The sequence below is a fragment of the Xyrauchen texanus genome, chromosome 27 (genome assembly GCF_025860055.1).
Source record: "Xyrauchen texanus isolate HMW12.3.18 chromosome 27, RBS_HiC_50CHRs, whole genome shotgun sequence".
Taxonomy (NCBI): domain Eukaryota; kingdom Metazoa; phylum Chordata; class Actinopteri; order Cypriniformes; family Catostomidae; genus Xyrauchen; species Xyrauchen texanus.
Genome location: NC_068302.1, coordinates 9,458,140 through 9,470,753, shown reverse-complemented (window position 1 = coordinate 9,470,753; position 12,614 = coordinate 9,458,140). Strand labels below are relative to the sequence as shown.

At 39.8% G+C, this 12,614-nt stretch overlaps 1 long non-coding RNA gene across 1 annotated transcript; it reads right to left on the bottom strand.

The window, feature by feature from the left end:
- Positions 1-253: 253 nt before the first annotated feature.
- Positions 254-4,736, bottom strand: LOC127621258 (uncharacterized). The gene is made up of 3 exons (XR_007967839.1): positions 3,653-4,736; positions 1,227-1,306; positions 254-1,031 (listed from the first exon to the last, which is right to left on the bottom strand). It is a non-coding gene; the product is annotated as an uncharacterized LOC127621258 (long non-coding RNA).
- Positions 4,737-12,614: the final 7,878 nt, after the last annotated feature.

Genomic DNA, 12,614 nt, shown 5'->3' with positions numbered 1-12,614 from the left:
CTGGGACCTTTTTTGTACCTCTAATTGAGGAACAAATTTGTACCTTATAACTTTGTATGATTTAAGAGGTAATTTTGAACCCTAAGGTACAATCGTGCACTCTACATAGAGGGTGTCAAAATTGACCTTTTTAAAAGGTACAACTTTGTATCTTTAGGGTACCACCCCAGTGACAGAGCCATATTGATCCTTTAGGTGGCAAAAAAAGTACCTTATTGACACAGGTTTACAGATATTCAATTTTATTTACAATAAGAACTACATTAAGTTCATAACTTTGCACATCTTTCAACAGCAGGTGTGGATCAATAAGTATTATAACATACATTAAACAGCAAATACACTACATACATTACAATACAATACAATATAAAGCAGTCGTTTAAAATGGGCATTAAGTGACAAACATTAAAACATTGTAAGAGTTATGTTAAAATGTGAAGAACACATACATTGTAATATAATTCATCCAAGTCCATAAAGTCACATTCAAAATTCAATCTCAAGCATACAGAAAATAAAAACCAATGTTTAATATTGAATTACAGCTTATTAAAAAGGCTACATTGGGGGCCTGGGTAGCTCAGCAAGTAAAGACGCTGACTACCACACCTGGAGTCGCAAGTTCAAATCAGAATCCTCAGAGAACAGTCCAGTCTTCCTTAAATTTCACACAGTATGAAAAATAATTACTGAAAAATGTGCTCATTTGCATGAACAAGAGCTATGTGTTGGATAAATTTAACAAGTGTGAATGTTCTCCGAGAACATTTTGGACAACAGAATGGGTGAGGCATTTTTGGTAGATGTTATTATAAGCGGTTAATGAGTAGGCAGAAGCTTGTCACCATCCAAAGCAAGTTTCAGAACATACCGCTGAAGAAACATCAGAGTATTCTTTAAGTGAGATGGATATGCCAGGTTGAAGACATAGTAAGAACAAAATGCAGCAAGAGCCCCTTCATCCACACCACTAGCCCTGCAGATCTCTAGTAACCTCTTGAAGCTGAATGTGGCGATGATGATTCATTCTAAATGACAGACATTTTTTTACTTAAGTTTACTCAACAAATTATGGACAGACACAATATATATGCTTGAATAGTAATTAATATTCACCTTGTATAAATGTGGCACAACTCTAAATGCAGTTTTTTTATTATTTTTACTTTTTAATTATCACATACATAAAATGTATAAACAAACAGAGGTCCATATATACGCACCTCCTCAAGCACGATTACATTTTCAAGTTTCTCCCTGAACAAGGATGGCAACATCAGGAGAGCTGCTTTGAAATCAATTTCTAAAACATAAGACACATATAAACATGTATGAATCCATCCAAAGAAAGACTAGGATTAATTAAGAGGAAAAAGATTGAGGTCACTAGCCAATTATCAATAATCATAATCAATTACCAGAATGATCTTCAGTGAGAGATTCTTCTCAAGTCTCCTACAGTTTATTTTGTTGCCCTAATACCACAGTTCAAAAGATTTTCAAAAGGTTCAAAAAGCAAAATATAATTTCTGTAAGATGTAAAATATGCGGCGATCAATGCAACTGTAAGCACCAAGTAGCCAAAAGTTTAAATCTGCTTTTAGCTTACGCAATTATCTACAAAATGAGCCATTTTTTTTATTTTTTTTACATGTATGTAAACTTGCATGTAAAAAAGGTTACATCTAAGATGTAAAAAGCATGCAAAATAATCCATTCGGAAACCTTTATTTATTGATTGATTTATTTTTTATTCAACAAAACACACAAATTAACAAGACATAGCAGCTTATACAAGAGACCAATGACACAAGCATATAAAAAAGAAAAACCACACACACACATATACACACATGTATATGTGGTATAATAGTAGCAGTATTAACAATAATAACAATAATAGTAGTAGTAGCAGTAATAATAATAACAATAGTAGTAGTAATAATAATAATAATAATAACAATAATAGTAGCAGTATTAACAATAATAACAATAATAGTAGTAGTAGCAGTAATAATAATAACAATAGTAGTAGTAATAATAATAATAATAATAACAATAATAGTAGCAGTAGCAGTATTAACAATAATAGTAGTAGTAGCAGTAATAATAATAACAATAGTAGTAGTAATAATAATAATAACAATAATAGTAGCAGTATTAATAATAACAATAATAGTAGTAGTAGCAGTAATAATAATAATAATAACAATAGTAGTAGTAATAATAATAGTAATAATAATAACAATAATAGTAGCAGTATTAATAATAATAACAATAATAGTAGTAGTAGCAGTAATAATAATAACAATAGTAGTAGTAGCAGTAATAATAATAACAATAGTAGTAGTAGTAGTAGTAGTAATAATAATAACAGTAGTAGTAGTAGTAATAATAATAACAACAATAGTAATAGTAGCAGTAGTAGTAGCAGTAGTAATAATAATAAAAATAATAGCAGTAGTAGCAGTAATAATAACAGTAGTAGTAGTACGGCTGTTATTATTATTACTACTGCTGCTACTACTATTAATATTGTTATTATTATTATTATTATTACAATAATAATAATAATAACAGTAGTAGTAGTAGCAGTTGTAATAATAATAATAACAATAATCATATTAATAATAGTAGTAATAATTATAATAACAATAGTAGAAGTAGTAATAGCAGTAGCAATACTAATGACAACAATAGTAGTAATAATAATAATAACAACAATAGTAGTAGTAGTAGTAGTAGTGGTAGTAGTAATAATAGCAATAGTAATAGTAGTAAAAGTAGCAGTAGTAATAATAATAACAGTAGTAGTAGTAGTAGTAATAATAATAATAACAATAGTAATAGTAGTAGTAGTAGCAGTAGTAATAATAATAACAGTAGTAGTAGTAATAATAACAATAGTAATAGTAGTAGTAGTAATAATAATAACAATAACAGTAGTAATAGTAGTAGTAATAATACCAATAGTAGTAGTAGTTGTAAAAAGGGCAATTATACTATCCTGTGCACTAGTTCAGGTGGGTGCGTATTCACACTAGTGTGTCGGTCAGGACATCTGAGTCAGGATTCAGTTTACAGAATTGTATGAAATTATTCAGACATGACAGCACAGTCAGACCACAGGGCATTTATTGTTCAACAGTCTCATATAGTGGATATTTATGTAGAAGTGGTCTGTAAATTACAAATATAACAATGAGTAGACAATAATCATGATAACCTTTCACCATTTGCAAGAAACAATCATATTCTTGAAGTATATAACATATACTGAAATATACATTATTGCAATACTATGTAGTGCCACTAGGTGGCACATGAAGCGCACCGAATAAAGTAGGTGAAAGGTCATTATATTTGCTGCGTTATTAAATGGCACGGTAAATGAGACGAACGACATGTAATCAACAATCCACACATGTACAATACTACATACTATAAATGTTACCTACGAACATCCCTAAAAACTACTGAATGAAGAATTAAACTTATTAAGGCGGCAATACAAAACATTAACTTGTACACACGAATACTATACTGCTCGTGCGAGTAAACAAGCTAACAATAATAAACCAATAAGTCATACAATCAATTGACTAACACAAATATAGAGCTATAGTAAAGTACAGAAAATCGCACTTACGTATTTTCAATGACTCACTAAAGGGAATGTCCACTTTATGGAAAAAGTTTTGCTAATGTTTCAGCCTCAGGAAACTTAATGCTCATCTCTCTTCAGCGGGCACACACTGGCTGCATGGCTGACGTCACGCAGAGGAGAGCGCGCTTATTGGCTGTGTCTTCTTAACACTGCCGCCCCCAAATATGCTAAGCATATTTGTTCCTTTGTAGGCTTAATCAGTTTGTAGGGGCCAAGTCCTGAACAGATAAATCCTCGTCTGAGAAAGAAGGAAGGGGAATCAAATGAGCAACCAGTCGGGTGTAGATCTTATCATTGATTTGGATCTCAGCTGCTCTAATACATCCATCTGAACCAGGGAAGGTTTTCATAACTTTGCCCACTAACCACAAGGCACATGGGACCTGTGGATCTACAACCATAACTACATCTCCAGTAGAAATGTTCTTAACCTCAGAAAGCCACCTGTTACGAGACTGTAGTGTAGGTAAGTAGTGATGGATGAAGCTCGACCAAAACTGATCAGCCAATACCTGACTTTGCCTCCATCTCCGCCGCCCCATGAGTTCAGTGGCTGGATAGACCACTGGTGGCAAGGAACTATCTGGCCGCCCCATAAGGAGGTAGTTAGGCATAACAGGATCAACATCAGCTATGTTACTTGAGGTATATCCTAGTGGCTTACTGTTTAAAATGCCTTCAACTTCAATGAGGACTGTCAGGAGCACCTCTTCGGTCACAACCTGTGATCCAATGGTGGTGCGTAGGGCATTTTTCACTGACCGAATCTCTCTTTCCCAGGCTCCGCCAAAGTGTGGAGCATTTGGTGGGTTGAAGCGGAAGGACATTTTCTGTTTGGCCAGCTGTTGTTGTAGTTGAGGGCTGAGAGAAGAAAAGGATTCTTGGAGCTCTCTTTCTCCTCCACGGAAATTGGTGCCCTGGTCTGAGATTAATTAAAATGGTGTGCCACGCCGAGCTACAAACCTCCTTAAGGCCATCAGGAATGAGTCTGTATTAATGGAAGTGAGAAGATCCAGATGTACACTTCTTGTAGTGAGGCACTTAAAGATTACTCCCCACCTCTTCTCACAGCCTGCCAATTTTAATTTGAAATGGCCCGAAACAGTCCATTCCAGTACTGTAGAATGGTGGCTTATGTAGTCTCAAGCGGGCTGGCGGTAGATCTGCCATTTTGGGAATAACTGGCTTGCTCTTCCACTTTTGACACTCTTTGCATAGATGCTGCTGCTTGCGAATGGCTTCGCGTCCTCTCAATACCCAGAAGTTTCTCCTCATCTCTGCAAAAACTCTCTCGGGTCCTGGGTGGCAGAGCTTGCGATCGTAGTCCTGGATTAATAATTTAGTGCTGAAATGATGAGGATGTAGAACTATGGGGTGGATTACTGACGATTCCAGTCCTTCAGCCCGTCGCAGACGACCACCAACTCTGACAAGCTGACTGGACTCGTCGAATTCTGGTGCAAGGGTAAGTAACCGACTGGTTGACTGTACAGGCTTCCCGGCTTTAAGTAATATGTACTCATCAGGGAAACTGTCACTCTGGGATTTTTGGAGGATGAGCAATTCTGCAGCTAGATAATCTGCCGCTGAGGGCTGTTCTGTTCCTTTGAGGTTCTGGGCTGTTGCCTCTACTAGCTCCTTCCAGGAACTGTAAGTAACAGGATCGGGAATACTTGGGAGAATAATTTCTGTTGAAATGCCACAAAAAATTCCCTTACGGTGCTCTGCTTTGTCCTCCGGAGATTGTAGACTAGGAGTTATTGGCCATGCTAACTCAGGTTCAAGGAGGAATGATGGCCCATGACTCCATCTATTGGTCACTGACAGGTCTTTGAGGGTTTTACCCCGGGTTAGGTCATCTGCTGGATTCCTATCAGAGTCCACGTACCGCCAGGTACACCCTACTGTGAGGTCTTGGATCTCCGCTATCCTTGTTCCGACAAATACCTTGACTCGGTATGATTCTGAGTTGATCCAGGCGAGTACCATTGTGGAATCTGTCCACATAAACACTCTACTTATTTCCACAGTAAGTTCAGTCTTAAGCAGTTTGGCTAGCTGAGCACCATTCAGGGCTGCGCATAACTCCAATCGAGGTATGGTATGTCTTCGCTTAGGAGCAACTTTAGATCTGGCCATGATGAAGGCAAGCTGGACTTGACCTCTATCATTTTCTGTGCGCAGATACGAGACAGACCCATAAGCCTGCTCAGAGGCATCACAAAAGATGTGTATCTGTCTGGTAACCTGGAACTGGTCAGTGTCTAAAGATACAAAACAACGAGGCAGGGAAATGCTGGCTATGGTAGGAAGTTCTTCTTCCCAGTCATTCCAGGATTTCAAAAGGTCACCAGGTAGGTTGGGATCATCCCATTCCCTCTGCTTATCCCACAACCTTTGTACCAAAACTTTAGCTCTTGTGGTAAATGGGATGACTAAACCAAGTGGGTCGTACTGAGTTGCGAGCACTCTGTAGATGTAACAAAGGGTACGTGGTCCAGGCTTCACTGGTCGGGGTTTATACCCAAGGGTGTCCAATTGGCAGTACCACTTTAAACCTAGTGTAGATTCCTGTATGTCAGTCCAATCTTGTGACAGCCACAATTCTGTACTGTTGGATCGTGCGTCTGCTGGCAGGTGCTCAACCACACTTGGAACATTACTTGCCCACTGACGAAGATCAAAACCACCACTGGCCAGGATTTGGTGGAGTTTATCCACCAGTTGTTTTGCTTCCTCAGGTGACTGTAGGCTCTGCAAGCAGTTGTCTACATAGAAATGTTTCTCTACCGTGACTCTGACATCATCATTGGGATTGCTGTGGTCCATGATGTGCTGTTGAAGGGCGTAAATGGCACAGCACGGGCTACAAGTGGTGCCAAAGGGTAACACCTTCCACTCGTAGACATCAGGAGGTTTGGTTCCATCAAGGTCCCGCCACACAAAGCGGAGGAGATGTTTATCTTCTGGAAGAAGGCGGACCTGATGGAACATCCCTTTGATGTCACCACTTATTGCCACTCTGCGCTCACGAAAGCGTAACAGGATGCCTAATAAGGAGGGGCCTAACGCTGGTCCAGGCAGTAAGTAGTCATTCAAGCTGTAGCCTCTAAACTGGAAGGAACAGTTGAAAACCACATGATTCTTTCCATTATGATGAACCATATGGTGAGGAATGAACCATGACTCACCATCAGTGTTGACTTCTTCAGGAGGAAGTTTACGTGCATAGCCAGAGACTTCCAGCTTCCTTATCTCTTCCTTATATGCAGCAGCTTTAATGGTGTCTCTTTCCAGACGCTTCTCTATGCTCCTTAGGTTTGGTAGTACAGCCTCTTTAGAAGCTTGAAGAAGAGCCATGTCTTTCTTGCGAAGGAGTGGGGTAGCATATCGTCTAACTCCATCAACCAGTACTCTCCTGGTCTGAGTCTGTAGAAGGGTAAGAGCTTCTTGATCTTGTTTTGACCTTGTGAGCAGCCCTTCGGATCTAATGGGGAGGACATCGGCCTGCCAGAGTCTTTCAACATTCTAGAAAAGCTCCACCATTGAAGGTTTAATGGTGATATGCAGACACTGCTGTGACTTCAATTTCTCTTCAAGAACTCGTGCTGGACCTTGCAGAGTCCAACCCAGACGTGTCTTAATGGCTGCCGGACCACCTGGTGGACCAAGGTGGACTGGTTCTATAGGGGTTATTAGGTGAGGATGGTCTGCTCCGATCAACAGCATTGGGCTGGCTTTGTGAATGGGCTGAAGTGGTAGATCTCTCAAGTGGCTGTATTTCCGCTGAAGGGCTGCAACCGGATAGGAATGTTCTGCTAGGCTCAAGGGTTCCGCTGTAAAGGCTCTCTCGATGAGATAGCTCTTATTAGGTTCAGAGATCCTGAAGGAAACTGCTGTGCCATGGAGTGTTGTTATGTCCTGCCTTATAGTCCTCAAGGCTAAGTCCTCTGACTTCCCTGTGAGACCTAGTCTTTGAGCTGCAGATGACAGAAGGATTGTGCGCTCTAAACCGTCGTCAAGCACGGCATATGTGTCTAAGCTCTGACCCTTGTGTTGCAAGATAACTCTAATGACCTTAAGAAGGACTCGATTAGACCCTTCAGGCCTGTCCATGTACAGTGGTGTATTAGTAGAGCTGACAAGGCAGGTGCCTTCCTTCATTGGCTTAACATTCACATCGTGGAGGATTTGTAAGTGCCTTCCATTGCACAGACGACATGGCTTCTTCAGAGTGCAATGCGCAGCTCGATGGGAGCGTCCACACTTCCAACATCTATTATTCGATTTTATCCAGTCAGTCACTTGGTCTTTGGAAAGTGCTTGGAAGGACGTACACTGGCTCAGGTAATGGTTTTTCCCATCACAGTAAGGGCAGAAGGCGTTGCTTTGATTTGTGCTCTTAGCTGACTGCGGCTACACCGGTAATAATGATTGATCTGTACCATGGAGTATTGTGGTTGCTTGATATTTCACCTTGGAGTCCCTACGGAAGTCTGTTCTTTGTCTGACTCTGTGAGCTTTGTCTCCATCAATGCTTTCATGGTCTTGACACCATGACTCGAACTTGAACCACTTAGCAAAGTCAATAAGTGTGTACACAGTACCCGGTTCGTAACTCATGTGCCTTCTAAAGGATGACCGCAACTCTGGAGGTAGTTTAGTGAGGAGTCGAGCAACATGAGATCCACTTCGTAATTCAACTTCTCCTTCTGCACCCAGTGTCTTCAGGAGACCTACCAGTGCCTGGATTTGTAGAGCAAAGCGTTCAAAGCCTGCAGTATCTCCAGACTGGACATCCTGGGAGCCCATAACAGTAGCTATTCTATTTAGAGCGAGTTGGTGAGGTCGCCCAAACCTCTCAGTGAGTGCTGCCATACTGTCTGAATAGGGAGTAAGGGAATTCAAGAATGAGTCTGCTATCAGGCGGGCTTCCATTAACTTCAAGTGGTCAACTAGAACCTGGTACTTAAAGAGTTCAGTTGCGTCCTCTGGCAACAAATTACTCAAGGCTAACTTTAGGCGGGCAAATTCACCTGGGTCTCGACGGGAAAAATCAGGTATAGTTGGCTGAGGACCTCTGTAGGTTGTCTCCTGTCTATTCACATTCATCTGCCACCTCGGTGGGTTTGACGGTAACCAGTAGGGCTGCATGGAATAATGCGCATCGGGCAGTGAGGGAGTAGGGGCTGATCTATCCATCTCTGGCTGTTGTTGACTCAGGTAATGTCTGTAGGGGTCAGGCCTACTGGAGGTAACCTGGGCTGCTACTCTACCAGTAGAAAGGGTGTCATCGTTCTGATGTTGAACTGGAGGAGTAATATGATGGACATTACTGTCTGTACTGTAAGGGTTTGTACTCTTTGGAGTAGGAATTCTACGTGGTGCTAGTATTGGATGAGCACTGGTTGATGGTTTATGTGCAGGTGTTTCTGACTCCCTGTAAATAGTTCTAGGTGAGGGCACTGGAATTGTTTGGGATAGATACTGTTGTTTAGCAGTGTGAGATGACCTCTGACTTGACTGGCTCCTCGTTAACATGTCTTGCATAATTTCTGTCAGTCGTCTGATCTCCTCCTTCATTGATAATTGAGATTGACGAAGCTCTCTGTTCTCCTTTTCAATGTCATGCACTGTCTTGTGAAGATCCAGAGGTAAGGAACAATGTCATGCACTGTCTTGTGAAGATCCAGAGGTAAGGAACGGGGTGTGGTCATCTTGTGCACTCCACTGGTCTCTACTGAGAAACCATGACTCTCTTTGTGGACCTGTTACCTCTAAAGAATCAGGTGATCCACTTTCGGCTCCCTCTTCAGAGCTGTAATCTCGGGTAGTTTGCAGACGATCAAAGGAGGTATCGTCCCACTGTTTATCTTCTCGCCCATGTGTCTGCTGTGCTATCTGTATGAAAGGTACCGTAACTTGAGCGTTCGGTGGATACTGAACCTTGAAGTCTTGGAGGTATGCTGGCTGACGAACTGAACGTCTAGGCCGTGCACCTTGGATCTGATATTCTATATTCTGGGGGTTTGACATCCTTAGTCTAGTGTAAACACTCTATCCGGCTCGAAGGACCAATGTAAAAAGGGCAATTATACTATCATGTGCACTAGTTCAGGTGGGTGCGTGTTCGCACTAGTGTGTCGGTCAGGACATCTGAGTCAGGATTCAGTTTACAGAATTGTATGAAATTATTCAGACATGACAGCACAGTCAGACCACAGGGCATTTATTGTTCAACAGTCTCATATAGTGGACATTTATGTAGAAGTGGTCTTTAAATAACAAATATAACAATGAGTAGACAACAATCACGATAACCTTTCACCATTTGCAAGAAACAATCATATTCTTGAAGTATATAACATATACTGAAATATACATTATTGCAATACTATGTAGTGCCACCAGGTGGCGCATGAAGCGCACCGAATAAAGTAGGTGAAAGGTCATTATATTTGCTGCGTTATTAAATGGCACGGTAAATGAGACGAACGACATGTAATCAACAATCCACACATGTACAATACTACATACTATAAATGTATTACCTACGAACATCCCTAAAAACTACTGAATGAAGAATTAAACTTATTAAGGCGGCAATACAAAACATTAACTTGTACACACGAATACTATACTGCTCGTGCGAGTAAACAAGCTAACAATAATAAACCAATAAGTCATACAATCAATTGACTAACACAAATATAGAGTCACCTAGTAAAGTACAGAAAATCGCACTTACGTATTTTCAATGACTCACTAAAGGGAATGTCCACTTTATGGAAAAAGTTTTGCTAATGTTTCAGCCTCAGGAAACTTAATGCTCATCTCTCTTCAGCGGGCACACACTGGCTGCATGGCTGACGTCACGCAGAGGAGAGCGCGCTTATTGGCTGTGTCTTCTTAACAGTAGTAATAATAATAAAAACAATAGTAGTAGTAGTAGTAGTAATAATAATAACAATAGTAGTAGTAGTAATAATAATAACAATAGTAGTAGTAGTAGCAGTAGATAATAATAACAGTAGTAGTAGTAATAATAATAACAGTAGTAGTAGTAATAATAATAATAATAATATAATGTCAGCTTTATGAAATTTTAGACCAGTCAATAAAGTGTTTGTTGATATACAGAACTCTTCGGAAACTTTGACCCCATTTCCACCTTGCATTAAGATGCGTCTCAGGTGATCCAGTCACATGCGGTCAGGTGAGACACATCACTGTTTACACCTGGTCACTTAAAAGCATCTCCTGTGACCTCTTGTGTTTGATTTGGAGGGGAGGGTCTCTGTTTGATGACAACATAAATCACTCACTATGTCAGTGTGTTACTGCGTGATAATAAAGCGCAAGAGTCAGAAAAGACAAAGAAAGCGCAAAAAAATGGCATGCTGTTTCTCTCTTCTGGGCAGTGGTGGCTCAGTGGTTGAGGTTCAGGGTTACTGACCAGAAGGTTGGGGGTTCAAGCCCCAGCACCACCAAGATGCCACTGTTGGGCCCTTGAGCAAGGCCCTTAACTCCAGGTTGCTCCGGGGGGATTGTCCCTGTAATAATTGCACTGTAAGTCGCTTTGGATAAAAGCGTCTGCCAAATGCATAAATGTATGTAAATGTCTCTCAGATGCGGTTGAAATTTAATCAAAGCACAATCGCAACATGACGTTATTTTAGTGGATTACCTTTATTTAAGGAGCTTCAGGTGTTCATGTTAATCATGTTGATATCAGACACACTAAAGAAGATGCCTGAAGCTCTCGTGATTGTGTATGTTTTCACAATTTACCGATTGGACGGTTATTTCCTTTTAAAGCCACTTGTAAACGGCAGCCTTTAAACTCTTGTTTTAGCGCAGTGGTTGATTGACAGGCGAGGGGTGGCGCTTCACTGCTGCTGGGACGCATACAGGACGCATTTACGTCGCAAATGTGAAGTGGTCAAATGCGATTTTGACCACATTTGTATGTGTTTTTGTGATCCGATCACAAAGCTTATTAGACAGTTTAGACCTGTAAAAGGCCATACAAGCTGGAAACGGGTCTATAATAGTCCATTTTTTTCTCATTATTTAGGGGATTTTATGGTTTTGATTAATATAAGTTTGAATAATGTTAGTGTTTTTATTAAGTATTTATAACATTAAAATGCTCATAATTTGGCAACTGTTGCATTAAAGTTTTTTTTATTCATTTTGTTATAACTGAACATCAATGAACCCCTTAATAAACCCTTAACAAATGGAACATTGATGTAAAGTGTTACCATAATATTTTCATATTGTGCTTTTAAATTGTCAACTAAGCACATTATTTATAGCTGTTACTCTTGATTTAATAATGTTTTTCGTCACACAATTTATATACTAATGAATATTGTACTTAATTCTATATTTAATTGTATCAGTCATTGGTATAATCTTGGAAAAGCACAGCTCGGTCTTCCAAGCAATAGTCAATTCCATCTCAAAAAGGAGATATTATGATCGTCTACTGGCACTTTCAGTCATCCTTATGAAAGACCCAACCCCTTATAAGGTCCATAATGATTTTTCCCATTTTTGAACTCATTGAAATTATTTTTACTTCCAAAGAACATTTTTATGTTAAGGGTGAGGGAGGTATTAACATGAGCACATGCAAAAGATTTGATTATTGTATTTAAAAAAAGAAAGTGGGATCACATACAAAAACACAGGAGCAATGCCTGTCTAGGTTTTAAGAGGAAAATATTAAAAAAATATACTCAGAAAATAATAGGCACATTTTTCAATCACTGTTTGCTTAATATTTATAGGCTACACGTTCAGCATGGTCTCTGGGACCCAACACAGTAATGAAGTGCAATCAATCTTTACAGAGCACGAGAATGAAATTCCTCATACGCTGCTGCGTTACGAGTCTGTGTGTGTGTGCGAGTCTCGCTGCGCACTCGATAAATGT